Source organism: Rousettus aegyptiacus, unplaced genomic scaffold, assembly GCF_014176215.1.
Source record: "Rousettus aegyptiacus isolate mRouAeg1 unplaced genomic scaffold, mRouAeg1.p scaffold_m13_p_11, whole genome shotgun sequence".
NCBI lineage: Eukaryota > Metazoa > Chordata > Mammalia > Chiroptera > Pteropodidae > Rousettus > Rousettus aegyptiacus.
In genome coordinates this window covers 55,108,370-55,122,796 of record NW_023416286.1, presented here as the reverse complement: position 1 = coordinate 55,122,796, position 14,427 = coordinate 55,108,370, and positions in this window count along the sequence as shown.

Genomic DNA, 14,427 nt, shown 5'->3' with positions numbered 1-14,427 from the left:
AAAAGATAAGTATCATACATTAGAGAGAAAGAGAAAGAAAGAGGGAGAGAGGGAGAATAAATATTGAAAATAAAGATGTTCAAGAAAAACCAAAATGGAGGCCATTTTGGTTTGAATACACCCCTAGACCAAACACTCAAAGACACATAACCAAAACTTACACTGTCACGATCTCCCTGAAATTCTGACTCTGACTTTAAACAAAAATCCCATTGCAGTGGGATAGGAGTAACAGGAGCTATTATAAACCACCTCATTATGACTGTTACAGTGATTTATTACATGTGGATTGTGAGTTTATTTGCCCTCATGTGAACTAGATTTGAATTATATTACATGTGTGTAAAATGGCTCCACTAATGTTAAACCTCAGAAATGTAAACAACCTGTTTTGCCGAACTAAAATTGTTTACCCCAAGAGTGAAATTGTTTTGACCAAGAATGATAACCAGACACCCGTGCGCCTGGCTGATAAGACACTGAAGACATCACCGCTACACATAAAATCTCCAAGACTCTCTGCCTGCATCAGAGCACTCTCTCTGTCTCACAAGAGCATGTCTCACCGTCCCTTGATTTCCCTCTTGGCCCAAGACTCTGTCTATCTGAACGAGAGGCCTCTTTGCCGACCGACGGTGATCAACCAGCAACTAGCCAGCGCAGATTCGGCGCGCCGTTCCTGCTCATCGTGTGTCTGTGTCAGCCAGCATCGCCGGGTGGTCTGCTGGACTGAAAACCATCAGGATCTGGTATAAATAAACCCTAGCATGCTTGCAATCTTATTTGTTTGTGTGTCTGCATCCTTACTTAGTTGTTGTCTCGCTGGGCTCTTCATATTTAAGTATATTAAGCAAAGTGCTATTGTGCGTTTTAACTGGCTTAAGGGCCTTAAGGAACAAGCGAAGTCACCAGTGCATAAGTCCAAGAAAGAGAGTGACTTGGACAATGACATTTACCAATAATGACATCTTTTTTTCTATAGTTGTTGAATAGATTGTCAGCACAAAACAAACAAACAAACAACAAACAAAAATCTCAAAATAACTTAAACTCTCCTGGTGTCGGCATGACCTTATACCTTCCTAGCCAATTAGCCTCAAACAAGTAACTTCATGCAGTGTGAACACCATACAAGAAGTAAAAGTTTCTAGGAACCAATCACAGCAGAAAGCAATGGCTTTCCTCTTTCATGTTTTCTTTACATACCCAGTGGTAACTGCTGAGAGCTGAGTTTCTACCACTTATGGTTTTGCATTCTCTCTGTTAAGTTTGTTTCTCACTCAATAAGATATTCACATCAAGTAAAGCTCTCAGAATTTTCTTTTGACTGTATTAAGTCATCTCCCTTGCATCAAGAAGCCCAAGGTGAGGAAGCAGTGGGACTGGGCAAGAATCTGAGATGGGATGGGGGTTACTGTCTGGTTGTGCCATGAAGTCCCTGAAGTCCATGTAGCAGCACTGGCCAGAACAGGAGGCAGGAGCAAGATGATCTGAAGTGCCACATGGGAGGTGTCTGGTACATATTCATACCCTGGCTCAATCTTCTACGATGAGTGTGAGTTTAGGAGCTAATGAGAGAAAAAAAAATCTCCCTTTGTTGTTGGAAAAACTCCTATTTGTTAACAGATTTGAGGAGAAAATCCATACGATCTCCTTAATATAAACAGAAAAAAGATTTGGTATTAATCAACATCATTTAAATCAACATATGATTTTTTAAACAAAACTCTGTGGAGAGCAGATTGTAAACTGACGAAGTCCTTGCAATCTGTGAGGTCAGCCAAGGGTTGCCTTGCCACAGAGAACCCTCCTAAGAATGGGGAAATACGAACCGTCTGTCCAGGGGGAGGAGGAACAATGCGGTGTTGCTCTGAGGCAGGGAGTATGCTCATAGCCAGGAGCAGATGGAACTTGCACAAGATCGCAGCAGGGTGTGGCTTGAGTGAGGATAATCTTATTTTAGCCAGCAATTGTATGCTCTTCTATAAAAGCAGCTTGCAAAGCTAAACCTACACCGTTGTTCCACCATCAGTGGATAGTGGATCTCCTGATCCCAGCTTTCCAGTCTTCTTTCTTTTCTCAATCTCCCACCGTTTTGACTCAGGTACATTCTCCAGAGCTGCACTGGACGTGGCAAGATTTACCACTTGTTGGACTTGGCAAAACTCAAGGAACTTCATTAACATGATAAATGTTATCCTCTGAAAGCCCACAGCCACACATAGCATCAATTGAAGAAAAATGACAATGAAAAGAAAAAGACAAAGCTATCTGCTATCACTCTTCCTATTTAGCATTGCACTGGATAGTATAGTACAAATAAAGAAAATTAAGTAAAAGATACGATGATTGAAAGAAAAAAATTCATACGATATGATTTTCTATACGAAATATCAATAAATTCTATAGACAAACTGTTAGAACTAATAAAAGAGTCCATCAAGTTTGTACAAGATTATGTATAGAAGCAACATTATTATATACTAACTACAAAAATTTAGAGAGGGTAATTTTGAAAATATGTCATTTGCAATATAATAAAAATTGTAAGGTACCAAGGAATAAATCTACTGAAAGATGATACAAGAAATAAATTGTCTTTCTTAAGATCTTTCTCTCCAGCTAGATGGCTCCAAATAAATACTCTCATTACAGTGGGACAGGGGTAACAAGAGCTATCAGAAACCACCTCATATTGATGTTTGCCAACAATGACACCTTTCTTTCTATAGTTTGTGACTAGATCTCAGGCAAGAAAACTCAGAAACTTGCAGCTTCGTGCATTACCTTTTCTCTTCTCTTTCTCCTTCTCCTCTTACTTCTCCTCTTCTTACTCTTCCTCCTTCTCCCCGTCCATCTCTCTCTGCTTTCTTTTTAAAGACTTCACTTATTCAGGAAAATTCACTGCAGTTTTTTTAGTTACATCAAACTAAGTGGAAAGTAAAACCTGAAGCAAGATATGAATGTAAACTGGGGAAGTCTCACAAAATCACAAAATAATTCTTGGTGCATTCAGAGACAGAAGGCACTGAAACTGACCCACACTCTCTCCCTAAGATAGTAAAAGTTGACAACCTTTGGAATTAAAGTCAACATTTGTCACCTCTTATCTCTTAGGTTCCAAATATTATTGACAAATGTAATGAGAAATTGGTCTCTTTAATTGTATCAGTAATACAACTCACTGACCAAAGAAGGAAGAAAAAAAAGTGCGTGTGTGCATGATGTGAATGTGTGAGTGCTGTCAAGAGACTAGTAATGCTGCCTGACGTGTGTACAGCTGCTTTTCAGTTTTCCGAACCCATTCATAAATACTATCTCATTTGATGCTCATAGCAATTTTATGGGATCCACAGAAAAGGCATCAATACCAGAGAAAAGAATAGGAGGAAAGTTCAATTAGTCATTTCTTCCTAGGCAGCAGGATGCTCAGAGGACAGCAATCTTTATCAGAGTAAAAAGAAAAACAATGAGTCAAAAAAAAAAAAAAAACAAACTTCATCCATGAAGAAATCATTGATAGGCTGCACTTCATTAAAATTAAAAACTTCTGCTCTGTGAAAAGGCAAATATATGTCAAGAGAATAAGACAGGCCACAGATTGGGAAAAAATATTTGTAAAAGACTCATCTGAAAATATCTGATAAAAGACTATCCAAAATATACAAAGAACTCCTAGAACTTAACAAGAAGAAACAAACAATTCATTTAGAAAAATGGGCCATAGATCTTAACAAACACCTCACCAAAGAAGATACACAAATGATAAACAATCATATAAAAAGATGTTCCACATCATATGTCAAATTAAAACAACGGTGAGATTCTGCTACACACCTGGTAGAATGACCGAGGCAGGTGAGGATGGGGAGCAATATGAACTCATTCCTTGCTGGTGGGAATGCAAAAATGATACAGCCCCTTCAGAAGACAGTTTGATGGTATTATATAAAACTAAACATCTTCTGACCATATGAGACAGTAATCATGCTCCTTAATATTTGCCCAAAGCAGTTGAAAACTTATGTTCACATGAAAACTGGCACATGGGTGCTTTTAGAAGCTTTATTCATAAACTCATAATTGCCAAAACTTGGAAGCAACCAAGATGTCCTTCAGCAGGTGAATGGATAAATAAACTGAGATATATCTGGAAAAATGGAATATTATTCAGCAAAAAGAAGAAATGAGCTATCAACCAAGCCATGAAAAGACTTGGAGGAACCTTAAATGCATATTTAAATGAACTAAGTGAAAAAAGCCAATCAGAAAAGGTTACATACTATATAATTCTAACTGTATGATGTTCTGGAAAAAAACAAAACTATGGAGAGAGTAAAAAGATCAGTGGTTGCCAAGGGTTGGAGGGGAGGGAGGGTAGAGCACAGAGGATTTTTAGGGGAGTAAACATTCCTGTGTGACACTGTAATGATGGGCACATGTCATTATACATTTGTTAAAACCCATAAGATGTACACCAAGAATGAATTTTGGGTGATGATGATTTGTCGGTGTAAGTTCATTGATCGTAGCAAATGTACGACTCTGATGGGGGTGTCGATAGTGGAGGAGACAGTGCATGTGAGAGACGGGGGGTGTACTTGCTTCTCGATTTTACTGTGAACCTAAAACATCTCTAAAAATAAAATTAGTAATTAAAAAAGTAAAGGACAAAAACATCTTCAAGATCTAACATTTTACTTGCGACTTTAATTGCAATAACTTGAGTGGGTTCCACTTCCATTCTCTGAGAAAAAAAAAAAATTATGTCAACTGTTTACTAATCCCTCCTCACAATGTTAGTAGAAAACCCTGAGTGGAAATAGAATTTAATCGTCAAGTCAGACAAGTTGAAACCCTGAGTTGCAGAGTGGCTTAAGTGCTTTATACACGTGTCAAAGATCGGCAATTTAGTTACGGTCTCAGTTCTCTGTCCAGCACAGCAATACCAATGGCATTATTAGTGGCACCAATATGAAATTATTTTTTCATTTCAAACATATGAATCACTCTAGGTAATTAGAATAGCAACACGGCGACTTCTCCCAAAGAAAAGGATTGCAGCATGCCTCAACACATAGGCAATAAGATCGGAAATAATTACACATACATGGAAAACAGCGATCTCATCTTACAGTATCTCTTTGAGAAGCCCAGGATAAACATACAAATGTCACACTACTTTCCCTTAGGAGAAGATGAATATGATAAAATGAATGTTCCATAAGAGATATCTATGTCCCTTGTCCCAGAATGTGTTGATTCTACTCTGAAATGTATGCTGAGTTACCCCAACTACTTAAAATTTAGCATCTCTCTCTTTTTAAAGCTCTCCTGGCACAATGAGAACTGTAGGATCATAGGTCATTTATAAATGCACTAACTCTTGATCTTTTTCATTTAGACTATAAATCCTTCTTACAGACATTCCTTATTTAAAGTATAATGTTTTCCATTCTCTTGGTTTAATTATTTTATAGGCGAAAATTAAGCTAGACTTTTAATTTTTTCAAACGGTTGTTGTCTCTGAAAAATCCTTTGTTTCTCTTTTACCCAAATAATTCTTATTATTTCCTTTAGCACAGCCCAGGCACACTGTACCAGGAGGATATCTAGAGCCTTTTTTTTTTTTGAGTAAATAACTGTCTTACATATATTTCAGTTGTGATTCAGTTTAATTATCCAAAATTTTGTCTTTCACCCACTGGACTGTGAGAAACTTGAGAGCCGAGACCACGTATGGTCATGGGCATGGAAAAGATGTTCATTAAATGTGTAGTGAATAAATGAATGTGTGGATGAACAATGGTAAGAACTTTTTTATTTCTTCAAAAGAATTCAGACCATACAAGTTTAAAAAGTTGATGTGGACCATTTTTTTTTTTTAATGTAGAGAGAATGAACTACCAATTCAAATTTTCTCTAGCTTATATAACATATCAATCACCGTTTCTCACTAATTTAAAAATATAGAAAGTTACAAAATGAATATAATAAACACTAAAAGTCCCACTATTTAGAATTTAACTTAACCTTTTATCACATTTTCTTTAAGGTATAGATACAAGTAAAGGTCCCTTTCAACAGCTATAGTGTGTCAATCATGGGCTTCCTGCCTCTCAGCTCCATAGTCACCCTTTTTTCCTGTTCTGTGAAAATGGACGTGAGTCCTTCAAATATTTTTCTTTTGCCAGCTGGAACAATGCTAAACTTTGTCAGTAGAGGGTGCAGGAGGACAGGGCTGTGCCTCCTAGTTCAGATGTGCTCCTCAGCCCTAGTGGAGTTCCCCAGTGTCCTGGTCCTTTAGAGCACATGGGTTCCCAGGGCCCAGCTTCCACGGGGCTTGCTGCTTCTCCAGTGCTCTGCACGTAGTGCATGGCAGCCAGCGGCAGCCAGCGGCAGCAGCTTACCCCATCTCCAACAGCACACCTGGCTAGTTTTATAGCTCAGTCCTTCCCCATGAACACATGAACAACTTTCCTTAGCACCCTCTAGGGCAAATTTCCAACAGAAGTGACCAGCACAATACCACAGTAACTTTTTCACCCAGCAAGCCACAGCTATGCCCTCTCAACAGGACCTGGAACTCAGCCCTGTTGGTGGGGCAGAGGAGGGTGGGAGTTTCATCTCAGCCCTAAGTGTAGTGGCTGCTCCCTATATTTTACTTTTACATTCTTTAGGGTTCTCTTAATAGCCAATGCTGCATTATTTCAGCCTCTCATTATAGTTTTTAATTCTTCACATTCAACTTCCTCTGTTAAATCACAGTGTGGTTTCTTTCTCCTGGTTAGACTCAAGCAGAAATAGACATCAGCAACAGTCCCATGATGTGTTATATGCTTGTACTTCTTGTCCCATTATTGTCAGAGAGGATGATTCTGATTGGGAAGATCTGCATGCAAAAACGTGCTGGCGCCCTTGGGGACTCACTCTCCCGACTCTTCTGAGCTACTAGTCACTGTGACTAATGAGTTTACCGAATAGAGTCTCTGAGAAACAGAGGTAGCCTCCACTAGACACAATCCGAGAGATTTTGGACTTGTAACCTCCCCGATGTGACCCTGCACCCCCACCCCCTGCCCAAGCACACCCCTTTTGAAAAGCAACTACTGGCTTGCTCTTGGGCTCTGGATGAAACTGCACCCCTGACTCATGGAGGCCTTGTGACTCTCTAGCCTGATACTCCTACTTGGGGTGGGTAAACTCAGACTCAATGACTAAGAATGTGAGAAAGGCCTGACAAACCTCACTTGAAAAGTGAAATCCAGCCAACTTGGCTCAGCAGTATCTTGGCTTTCCATGAAAAAGTAGCCACTAGCCCTCTGAGGGAAATTTTATCTCCACCTCAACATTGAAGCAAGGTATCTGGCTTAGCGGGGCTCAGAAGTCACAAAGGGGCAGAATTGGGGCATTGTTAAGAAAAATATATTCATTTAATGAATTTAACCAATTCAACATAAGAGAGAGGGGGCACTATTGACCATCGCTGGAAATACCAGACTGTCAATTTCTTACTCTAAAAATTAGCAATCAAAAGGAAAGAATTATACACTTATCTTGTCTTTGAGGTTAATAAGATAATCCTAATTTAAGAGATAAAGTTCATATTTACAAATGAATTCCAGCTAATAAATGTGTAAAAAGTGATAGAATCCAAAAATTATCACTTCATCACTCCTAATAAAATAATTGAGTCATGCAATAGTCATCAAAGGGAAATATCAGTTGACAACAGTGAGGAGCTATAATGGAGGGATCAGACTGTCAGCACCCAAGCACTTTGATCAATCTTAGCATCACTAAAAATAGAAAACAGACATTAGATGCCTCCTGATGTAATGCAATATGAAAAACACAGCACTAACTGTAATATATTCTTGCCAAAAGGAAAAAAAAAGTTAAATCTTTATCTAATCAAGTGTCTAAGGTAACTAGAGGAAATGCAGGGGATAAAGAAGGAAATTAAATAAAACCACAATGAAGTGAAGAAAGAACTCAGCATGTGAAACACTCTATAGGACAACTGGCCTGGCTTATGGAAAGAGCCAATGGCCCTTTGGAGAGAAGGAGGACACAGTTTGATAAAAGAGACTTAAAAAGCACAACGACCATACGTAATGAGTGAACCTTGATTCAAACCTGATTTGGATAAATAATCTGTACAAATATTTTTGAGACAATCAGGAGAATTTAATCATGGTATGATTATAAAATAGTTGTGAAGAATTACTGTTCATTTTATTAGGTGTAATCATAACATTGTGGTTAAGAAAGATAATTTATTTTTAATTTTAGGAACTAAAATATGCTGAAGGAAAATGACATGGTATTTAGGATTTTCAGGAAAATAATTTCACAAAGAAAAACAAAACAGAAATGAAAAGATGAAACAAATGTGGAAAATCTTCATAACTGTTGAATCTGGGAGAATGGTATATAGGAATTCACTGTAGTATTCTCTGCATTTTTGAGCATGTTTCATAACAATAATTCAAAGCCTTTTACACAACAGCTTAAATAATATAACAGAATAGAATATGGAAACAAAATGAGTAAAGGAACTAAATATAAGAAAAATTGGGGATATGGAAAAAATATTCACAGAAAACTTAGAGCCTTAAATGTATTAATTATGGGGGGGAAAAGAGTGAGAAAAATAAATAAACATTTAATTAAAAACTTAGGTAAAGGTACACTTCTGCCCTTGCCATGATGGAGTAACGGGGACTGGATATACTTTCTTGCCGAAACAGTAAAAACTGGGCAACATATAGGAAATAGTGGTTTCAATATATTGAACATCAGACAATAAAAGAAAGTGATCCCAGAGAGACAGGAAACAAAAAAGGTGAGCCCTACAATTAAACCAACTTACTTCCCATGTCGTTTCCAGGCCATAGAGAAGGGAGGAGCAACCCAGAAATAGCCCAGCAGCCTCCACGAGTTGAAGAGATGGAACTAGGACTCACAGGAGGAGGCAAGGCAGTCTTAATGACAAAGTAACAGAGAGTTGCACAGAGACCTTGGGGATTGATCTGTAGAGGATCTTTCTTGAGTATGTAGCTGACTAATTAATGATTAGCACATGCACATGAGGGAATTACCCAAAGGCCACTCAAAATAATTAGAACAATCTCCTAGAGCTCACACAGAACTGATAATAGTGCACGATTCCATCGGCAAGAGTGAAAACCTTAATTTGATGGTCATTGGCAAGGATTCAAGAGTCTTCATGCAGTAGTGGAGCAAAATTAGTCTCAGAATTATTGTGGCTCTGCTCTTGCCTAACAAAGATTAAAAGCAAGACCTAAAAGGATTAAATTGTTTTCAGATACATAAATATGTCCCAGAACAAAGCTTAGAAATACATACACAATACGAAAATATTTAGCATTCAGTAGGGTAAAATCCACAATGCTTGACAATCTAATAATTAGAAACTGAATTTTTTTGAAATTATAGTTTACTATAGCATCAAAAATATGAAATACTTAGGGATAAATCTGATAAAAGCTGTGAATGATCTGATATCTAAAAACTTCAAAATGTTGCTAAGAAAAATTAAAGAAAACCTAAATAAATGATGAGATATACAGTGTATTCTCTCAGTCATCAATAGGTTCTGCAACTTTAAGAGAAATGACATATAACAGACCCAATTTTACCCTTGGCTAATTAATATAAACAATAGTAAGTTCCTACAGAATATCATCAATGTTAGAACAAAAAGACATTGAACTGAAATGGCATTATCTGAAGATCTGCTGTACCATATTCATGGACTGGAAGACTTCATATCATTAAAACATTTCTCTCCTAATCTATAGATCAATGCAATCTCAATTAAAGTCTCAGCAGGCTTCCTTGTAGAAACTGATAAGCTTATTCAAATTTCATACTGAAATGCAAAATTTCTAGAAAAGTCAAAATAACTTTGAAAAAAAATTTAGAAAACTTAACATTACCAATTTTAAGACATGTTATAAATGACAACAATATAGACAGTATGGTATTGGTTGGCATCAAGATAGATAAACAGATCAAAGAAACAAAATAGAGTCCAAAAATAGATCCACATGTAAGTTATGTGGCCCATTAATTTTTGATATAAGTATAAAGTAAATTTGGAGGAGAAATGATAATCTTTTCAATAAATAATGCTGGAACATTGTTTTTCCATATATATAACATTAAATTTGATTCATAAGTCTTACTATATACAAAAGTTAAATCAAAATGTATCATAAATGTAAATGTGAAACCTAAACTGATAAACCTTTCACAAGAAAATATAAGAGAAAATCATTTTTTAAAAAAATATACAATGCCAAAAGCACAGTAGATAAAAAAGAATATTGACCTATTAGAGTTTATCAAAATGAAAAGCTTCTGTTCCTTGGAAGGTGCCGTTAGAATAATTAAACACAAGCCATGGAATGACAGAATATATTTGCAAAGCAAGTATCTGCTACAGGACTTATATCGGGTTCTATAAAGTATTCTATGAAGGCAACTCTTAAAACTCAATAATAAGAAAACAACCAAATAAGAAATGCACAAAAGATTTGAACAAAGTTTACCAAAAAAGATACACTGATAGCAAATAAGCATACGAAAATTGTCTTAAAATCATTAACATTAATTAAATGTAAATTCAAACTACGAAATATCACTAAACGCTTATTTTAATGGTTAAAATTTGATACTACCAAGTATTGCTGAGGATGTGGAGGAACTGGAATTCTTATACACTACTGGTAGGAATGTAAATTGGATTCTTACTTTAGAAAATAATTTGGTAGTTTCCTAAAAAGTTAAACATAGGCCTGACATAAGATCCAAGCATGCATTTAGGTATTTAAATAAGTGAAATGAATATAACTAGAATATAACTCTCATGTCTAGTAATAGATGAATGGATAAACAAATTATGGTATATCCATACAACAGAGTACTTAGCAGTAAGAAGGAATGTGAGTTGATAAATGCAACATCATGGATGAATCTCAAAATAATTATGCCATTTATATAAAACTCTACAAAATGAAAATTAATCTATAGTGTCAGAAAGCAGATTAGTGGTTTCTTGCAGAAGGGGAGTGGGGTGGATGAGGAGGGGCAGGATGAAGAGATTAGAAAGCAGTGATGTATGGGAGTGATATATATGTTCCTTATCTTGTTTGTGGTGATGGTTTCATGGGTGTATAAATATGTCAAACAGGAAATTGTACACTTCAAGAATATGCAATTTATTCAACCATCCTTCGATGAAGCTGTTTAAACAATGAGATACCATTTAACATTCATCAGATGAAAAATTTTAAAGATCGACAGTATCTGATAATGGTGAGCACTTGGAAAAAAGAACACTTTCATATTGTTTATGGTGTATAAATAGGCAATGGCATCTTGGAGGGTGATTGTGTCAGTGTCTTTCGAGAATTAATAAGTGCTGGAAGGGTAGAGGACTCTTTGGGATGATGGCAACCTAAATGTATTCTTGACACCATCCTCTTCTAACTACTTCTTTTGAGCAAGATAGCTTCTGGGCTTCCAGACTTCTATAGTTTACAGAAGAAACTAGATACTACAGAGAGAGCTCAGGAAATTCCAGAGTTCAGATGAAGAGGGACTTTGCTAGTAAAAGAGGCTCAACCATCAGGGGAGCATGCTAGATAGACTAGATAAATGGGCTCAGGGAAGGAGCTTGGTTTATAGAGATCCACAGATTTGAGATTCTTGACTTTTCTCAGGATTATTTGTTCTTATCTCTGGTGCTGAAGACCTGAAGAGAACGAATAGTTGGGCTGAATCCTCCTCAGTCCCAAGGCTTGGAAGACTTTATTTTGCCTTTGCAGCTGAGAAGATAGGAGAAAAACTTCCATATCTTAATAGGGTATGGCCAAATTGCTATAGGGAAAGAAGCTACCCTACCTCCTGCTACTTACAGGATTGCTGCTTAAGGTCTTTCAGTAGCTGGATCTGAGCCCCTAAGGATGAATAGAGCCACAAATTAGCAAAAGAAAACACTGAAGATGCAGCAGCCAGATAGGCGAATAACTAGTAGAACAAGCAAAACATCCAAAGCCTAGTAAAAGACATCTACTTCTAAAGAGCACGGATGATAACGTAAACATAAGTGTCTACCAAGTTTCTTATCTTCCCCCTCAGGATTTATATCTATTTGGAGATTAGCTTCCACTTGATCTCCTGGGCCACAAATATGTGCCCGAGCAATGAACATCTTCTCCTTCAATGCACCTATTGATGTTTATTTTTTTAAAAAGAATGGTTTTTTTAATTGATGGATTTCACAACATTTTAACTAAAGGATAGATAACACAGACATAAAAATGAACAGATCATAAGCGTCCAGTTCAAACATTTTGCCAGACACAAGCATTTAACCACTATCAAACTCAGATACAGAAAGTTGCCAGCGTCCCACAGCCTCCTTCATCAGCCCTCCCAGAAATTACCACCACCATAGTCACTATTCTGACTTTTATCACCACACATTTGTTTTGCTTTATTTTTTTTTAATTTTTATTTTTGAACTTATATGCAAAAAGTAGGTGTTCCAGAAGGAGAAAAGGAAACAAAGGGGTAAAAACAGATAATAGCTTAAGAGACCCTTCAACAGAAGAGAGATCAAATTTTTTTAATTGAGAAGATCATACTGCTCCAGAAAAGATTGTGAAGACCTACACTGAGGTATGTCCTGGTAAAATCCCTAAACTCCAAGGATAAAGACAAAACTAAAAATCTTCTGAATTGAAACTTAACAAATTTACTGAAGAAAAAGGTTTAGAGTCATGCAGAATGTCTCATTTTCCATAATTTGAGATTAGGAGACAGCTAGATAGTATTTATGAACTGCTGCTTAAAAAGAGTTGCAACCCAAGAATTCCATATCCAGCCAAATTATCATTCATCCGGATAGAAATAGAAACACATAAGTGGGCATACTTGGTTTCAGAGAATATAACACTCTTATGTGATGAATATATTAGACAAATAAAGTTATAATAAATGACAAATGAATTCGAAAATCAGCTTCAAGAAAGAGAAATATGAAGTGGAGAGAAACTACTTTTGAGCTATTACTCTAGTGATATATGGTTAAATCCAAGTGGTTGATGACACACTGGGTTTCTAGAATTCTGGGTAAATGCTAAATAAGGAATCTTGAGGTAGAAAAAGCATTCTACAAAGGAAACCCTGTCAGTAAGATGAATGTAAAATATCCAATTATTTTACCTAAACCTGGTAGTTAGGGAAAGACCAATACCCACAGGAAGCTGAAGTGCAGAAATATCTTATCTAACAAGAGGAAAATAAAGAGAGATAAAAGTAGGAAAGGATGAAAGGAATGTCACTGCCTTTAGGCTCCAACAAGAGGGTCCCCTGCAGTGCACTCATATGTTAGAGAATAGGACTTTCTTCTATCCAGAGCCCACCTTTTAGACAAGGAGTGTGACAGGAGTGAGAAGAGGTGGGAAATAACCTTCTCGCCCACCTGCCTTCTTCTGGACAGTGCTCTGAGGTCCTGGGACTCCAGAATACCTGTTCAAACAGTCCCGAACCAACTCCTAGGGCCTGAATCCGCTTCTTCCCAAGTTTGTTCTCTAGGGAATGAACATATATGGCAGGGGCCAGAGGCTAGAAAGGGACAACTCTGTGTGTATGTGTGTGTGTGTGTGTGTGTGTGTGTGTTGGGGAAAGCCGATGGAGCTTGCATGTGTGTGCTGATGTATCCACACCCATAAGCATGATGTTCTCTTTCCTTATGGGAACAGAGCCAGGTTGGGAAAGAAGGGAGGAGGGCTATGGGCCAGTGTCCTAGACCAGGAGTGGCCCTCTCTGCACTGTCACATCAGTTTCCAGAGCAAATCTCCAAGAAATCTGAGGATGCTAATTTTGAGCTTGGGCTTGCAATGCATTATGAAGATTTATTTGTCATGGTAGAAGGATAGAACATATTACATATACTGCTCGTTAGCTCAATTTGTAACTTTTACATATTTAGACAAAGAGTATGTGGGTCTCCTTTTGTATTCTTGCCCTGGGCTCCAGAAATGTCAGGGCAGAATTTATTTGACAAAAGATAAGCCATGAATTCAGAGAAAAAAGAGATTACTGTGGACTGTGTGAGAATTCACTGCGAATCGTGTTTTTGGCTGAAAGGAGACAGCTGAGATGAGGCTAACTAAAACGTCAGGTATCTTTATTTAAGCTCTTGGATATAACTAGGGAAAATCATTTATCTAGTACAATGCTCTTATTTTACAAAAGAAAACCCAGAGAGGTTTGGCAGATAGTAACTGAGCTGATCCTGACCCCACATCTCCTGGCTGTCAGCTGCAGGGGCTTCTCCACTTTCCCATTTGCTTCAGCTGGCCTGGGAGGAGCAGCAGTTAAAAAAAA